Below are 6,000 nucleotides of genomic sequence, written 5' to 3' on the forward strand. Positions count from 1 at the left end.
CTCTCATGATATTGTACACCTCAATCAGGTCCCCCCTCAACCTCCATCTTTCTAATGAAAATAATCCTAATCTACTCAACATCTCTTCATAGCTAGCGCCCTCCACACCAGGCAACATCCTGGTGAACCTCCTCTGCACCCTCTCCAAAGCATCCACATCCTTTTGGTAATATGGCGACCAGAACTGCACGCAGTGTTCCAAATGTGGCCGAACCAAAGTCTTATACAACTGTAACATGTCCTGCCAACTCTTGTACTCAATACCCCGTCCGATGAAGGAAAGCATGCCGTATGCCTTCTTGACCACTCTATTGACCTGCGTTGCCACCTTCAGGGAACAATGGACCTGAACACCCAAATCTCTCTGTACATCAATTTTTCCTAGGACTTTTCCATTGACTGTATAGTTCACTCTTGAATTGGATCTTCCAAAATGCATCATCTCGCATTTGCCCTGATTGAACTCCATCTGCCATTCCTCTGCCCAACTCTCCAATCTATGTATATTCTGCTGTATTCTCTGACAGTCCCCTTCACGATCTGCTACTCCACCAATCTCAGTGTCGTCTGCAAACTTGCTAATCAGACCACCTATACTTTCCTACAAATCATTTATGTATATCACAAACAACAGTGGTCCCAGCACGGATCCCTGTGCAACACCACTGGTCACACGTCTCCATTTTCAGAAACTCCCTTCCACTGCTACTTTCTGTCTCATGTTGCCCAGCCAGTTCTTTATCCATATAGCTAGTACACCTTGGACCACATGCGCCTTCACTTTCTCCATCAGCCTACCATGGGGAACCTTATCAAACGCCTAACTGAAGTCCATGTATATGACATCTACAGCCCTTCCCGCATCAATCAAATTTGTCACTTCCTCAAAGAATGTTATTAAGTTGGTAAGACATGACCTTCTCGGCACATAACCATGCTGCCAATCACTGATAAGCCCATTTTCTTCCAAATGGGAATAGATCCTATCCCTCAGTATCTTCTCCAGCAGCTTCCCTACCACTGACGTCAGGCTCACCGGTCTATAATTACCTGGATCATCCCTGCTACCCTTCTTAAACAAGGGGACAACATTTGCAATTCTCCAGTCCTCTGGGACCTCACCCGTGTTTAAGGATGTTGCAAAGATATCTGTGAAGGCCCCAGCTATTTCCTCTCTCGCTTCTCTCTGTAACCTGGGATAGATCCCATCCAGACCTGGGGACTTGTCCACCTGAATGCCGTTTAGAATACCCAACACTTCCTCTCTCCTTATGCCGACTTGACCTAGAGTAATCAAACATCTGTCCCTATCCCCAACATCCGTCATGTCCCTCTCCTCGGTGAATACCGATGCAAAGTACCCGTTTAGGAGCTCACCCATTTTCTCTGACACCACGCATAACTTTCCTCCTTTGTCCTTGAGTGGGCCAATCCTTTCTCTTGCTCCTTTTATGTGAATAAAAGGCTTTGGGATTTTCCTTAACCCTGTTTGCTAAAGATATTTCATGACCCCTTTTAGCCCTCTTAATTCCTCGTTTCAGATTGATCCTACATTCCCGATATTCCTTCAAAGCTTCGTCTTTCTTCAGCCGCCTAGACCTTATGTATGCTTCATTTTTTCTCTTAGCTGGTCCCACAATTTCACCTGTCAGCCATGGTTCCGTAATCTTGCCATTTCTATCCCTCATTTTCACAGTAACATGTCTCTCCTGCACGCTAATCAACCCTTCTTTAAAAGCCTCCCACATATCACATGTGGGTTTACCTTCAAACAGCTGCTCCCAATCTACATTCCCCAGCTCCTGCCGAATTTGGGTACAGTTGGCCTTCCCCCAAATTAGCACTCTTCCTTTAGGACCACTCTCATCTTTGTCCATGAGTATTTTAAAACTTGCGGAATTGTGATCACTATTCCCAAAGTAGTCCCCTACTGAAACTTCAACCACCTGGCCGGGCTCATTCCCCAACACCAGGTCCAGTATGGCCCCTTCCCGAGTTGGACTATTTACATACTGCTCTAGAAAACACTCCTGGATGCTCCTTACAAATTCTGCTTCATCTAGACCTCTAACACTAAGTGAATCCCAGTCAATGTTGGGAAAATTAAAATCTCCTATCACCACCACCCTGTTGCTCCTACACCTTTCCATAATCTGTTTACATGTTTGTACCTCTATCTCACGCTCCCTGTTGGGAGGCCTGTAGTACAGCCCCAACTTTGTTAGCGCACCCTTCCTATTTCTGAGTTCTGCCCATTTTGCCTCACTGCTCGAGTCCTCCATAGTGACCTCCTTCAGCACAGCTGTGATATTCTCTTTGACAAGTGATGCAACTCCACCACCCTTTTACCTCCCTCTCTATCCCGCCTGAAGCATCGATATACTGGGATATTTAGTTGCCAATCATGCCCTTCCCTCAACCAAGTCTCAGTAATAGCAATATCATCATACTCCCAGGAACTAATCCAAGCCCGAGGTTCATACGCCTTACCTACTACACCTCTTACATTAAAAAAATGCACCTCAGACCACCAGTCCCTTTGCGTTCATCATCTGCTCCCTGCCTGCTTAGTCATACTGACTTCATTGTTCGGAAGCAGAGAGTGCGAGCGAGTGAGCAGCTGGGAAGGTCAGTTTCAAAGCAAACTTAATTTCCTTTTGTTTTCGGCCGAGACTAGGGGGCTGCTGGGTAAGTAAAAACCTATATATTTGGGCTGTTTAAATTAACGTACCTTTCATTGCAGCAGCTTATTCGGGAAGCAGAGAGTGCGAGGGAGTGAGCAGCTGGGAAGGTCAGTTTCAAAGTAAACTTAATTTCCTTTTGTTTTCGGCAGAGAGCAGGGGGCTGCTGGGTAAGTTAAAACCTATATATTCGGGCTGTTTAGAATAACTTACCTTTCTTTGCAGCAGCTTATTCGGAAGCAGAGAGTGCGAGGGAGTTAGCAGCTGGGAGGGTCAGTTTCAAATTAAACTTAATTTCCTTTTGTTTTCGGCGGACCTCCAGGGGGCTGCTGGGTAAGTAAAACCCTATATATTTGGGCAGCGGCTGAACCCGAGACACTACACTGTGGTGTCTCCCAAACGCCCTCCCACTCGTACCAAAAAAAAGGAATCGGTGGTGTGTAGATAAGGAAAGGCATTTTCGATTTTTTTTTTTATCGTGTGATTGGTACAAACTTTTCGTTCCTTTTTTATTTAACTAAGTTAAGCTTAAGATTAGAAATGGCAGGAGATCTCAGACCCGTGTCATGCTCCTCTTGCTCAATGTGGGAGCTCAGGGACACGGCTGATGTCCCTGACTCCTTCATGTGCAGGAAGTGTGTCCAGCTGCAGCACTTGTTAAACAGCATGACGGCTCTGGAGCTGGGGGCGGACTCACTTTGGAGCATCCGCGATGCTGAGGTGGTCGTGGATAGCACGTTTAGCGAATTGGTCACACCGCAGATTAGGATTGCTGAGGGAGAAAGGGAATGGGTGACCAAAAGGCAGAGAAAGAGCTGGAAGGGAGTGCAGGAGTCCCCTGCGGTCATCTCCCTCCAAAACAAGTATACCGTTTTGGATACTGTTGGGGGAGATGGCTCACCAGGGGAAGGCAGCAGTAGCCAGGTTCATGGCACCGTGGCTGGCTCTGCTGATCGGAAGGGCGGAAGACGAGTGGAAGGGCTATCGTCATAGGGGATTCGATTGTTAGGGGAGTAGATAGGCGGTTCTGTGGTCGAAAACGAGACTCCCGAATGGTATGTTGCCTCCCAGGTGCACGGGTCAGGGATGTCTCAGATCAGCTGCAGAACATTCTGAAGGGGGAGGGCGAGCAGCCAGTTGTCATTGTGCACATAGGCACCAACGATATAGGTAAAAACGGGATGAGGTCCTACAAGCAGAATTTAGGGAGTTAGGAGCCAAGTTAAAAAGTAGGACCTCAGAGGTAGTAATCCCAGGATTGCTACCAGTGCCAAATGATAGTCAGAGTAGAAATGAAAGAATAGTCAGGATGAATGCGTGGCTTTGGAGATGATGCAGGAAGGAGGGGTTCAGATTTTTGCGACATTGGGACCGGTTCTGGGGGAGGCGGGACTATTACAAATTGGACGGTCTACACCTGGTCCGGACTGGAACCAATGTCCTTGGGGGTGCTTTTGCTAATGCTGTTGGGGAGGGTTTAAACTCATGTGGCAGGGGGATGGGAACCAAATGAGGAGGTCAGTGTACAGTAAGGAGGTAGTAACTAAAGCCTGTAAGGAACTAGATAGAACAAAGAACAAAGAAAATTACAGCACATGAACAGGTCCTTCGGCCCTCCAAGACTGCGCCGATCCAGAGCCTCTATCTAAACATGTCGCCTATTTTCTAAGGGTCTGTATCTCTTTACTTCCTGCCCATTCATGTATCTGTCTAGACACAGCTTAAAAGACGCGATCGTGCCCGCGTCTACCACCTCCGCTGGCAACGCATTCCAGGCACCCACCACCCTCTGTGCAAAGAACCTTCCACGCACATCACCCCTAAACTTTTCCCCTTTCACTTTGAACTCGTGAACCCTAGTAATTGAATCCCCCACTCTGGGAAAAAGCTCCTTGCTATCCACCCTGTCTATACCTCTCATGATTTTGTACACCTCAATCAGGTCCCCCCTCAACCTCCGGCTTTCTAATGAAGATAATCGTAATCTACACAACCTCTCTTCATAGCTCGCGCCCTCCATACCAGGCAACATCCTGGTGAACCTCCTCTGCACCCTCTCCAAAGCATCCACATCCTTTTGGCGTAGTGTCTCGTGTTCAGAAACGGCCCAAATATATAGCTTTTAACTTACCCAGCAGCCCGCTGGTGGTCCACCGAAAACAAAAGGAAATTAAGTTTACTTTGAAACTGACCTTCCCAGCTGCTCTCGCTTGCACTCTCTGCTCCCGAATAAGCTGCTGCAATGAAAGGTAAGTTATTTTAAACATCCCAAATATATTGGGTTTTACTTACCCAGCAGGTCCCTGGTCTCCACCGAAAACAAAAGGAAATTAAGTTTACTTTGAAACTGAGAATCAAAGCTTTTCACTCGCTCGCACTCTCTGCTCCCGAATAAGCTGCTGCAATGAACGGTAAGTAATTTTCAACAGCACAAATATATAGGTTTTTACTTACCCAGCAGCCCACTGGTCTCCGCTGAAAACAAAAGGAATTTAAGTTTACTTTGAAACTGACCTTCCCAACAGCTCACTCGCTCGCAGTCTCTGCTCCCGAATAAGCTGCTGCATTGAAAAGGCAGCTTCTAGCTGCCATGCCTACCTTATCTTTACACAACCCATCCCAAATTCGAATCCTCGAATTACTATCTTCATAACTGAGGATAGGCAGGTATCTCACAATGTCTATCATTCGCCACCAACTCAGAGAACTACCTTGATTATGCACCCCGACTTCCTCCATCATGCTTCGTGTCAGGTCTCTATTGCCTTTTCCAGGTAAGTCCGTCTCTGTGACAGCAGTTCCAACGACGCCATCTTCCACGTCATCATTTCCGAATTGGCTTCTGTCTTTGCTCGGCTGAAGACTCCCCTTCTTCGGGCACATGACCTGCAATTCCGCCCTCATCCCTTCTCGTCGCCACCAGAGCCATGATCCAGTTCGCCTTGTCCTCACCTTCCACAGCAACACTTACATATTCTACAGTTTTCTACAATTTCTGCGACTTCCTGTGCCATGTGACCACAAAAGGTATCATTCCCCCCTCTCCCTTAAACAATCCAAAGGCTCTATTCACTTTGTGAAACCCTAGTTTAGTGTTCTATCTATCCCAGAATCAATCCTCTTCCCACAAAAACATCTCATGGAAGTGTCGGATGATGCGACACCTGTTCTTTCCCCTCCTCCCTTTTCACAGAGAGTGTGCCGAACATTCTTTCTGAATGAACCAAGCATCTAATTGTACTTTTTCCAACTGAGTTCATGGTATTCATTACTCCCAATGGAGTATATTCTGCAGAGACCCAACGGCGATTGGATGAGG

This window comes from Heterodontus francisci, unplaced genomic scaffold (assembly GCF_036365525.1).
Source record: "Heterodontus francisci isolate sHetFra1 unplaced genomic scaffold, sHetFra1.hap1 HAP1_SCAFFOLD_53, whole genome shotgun sequence".
NCBI classification, from domain to species: domain Eukaryota; kingdom Metazoa; phylum Chordata; class Chondrichthyes; order Heterodontiformes; family Heterodontidae; genus Heterodontus; species Heterodontus francisci.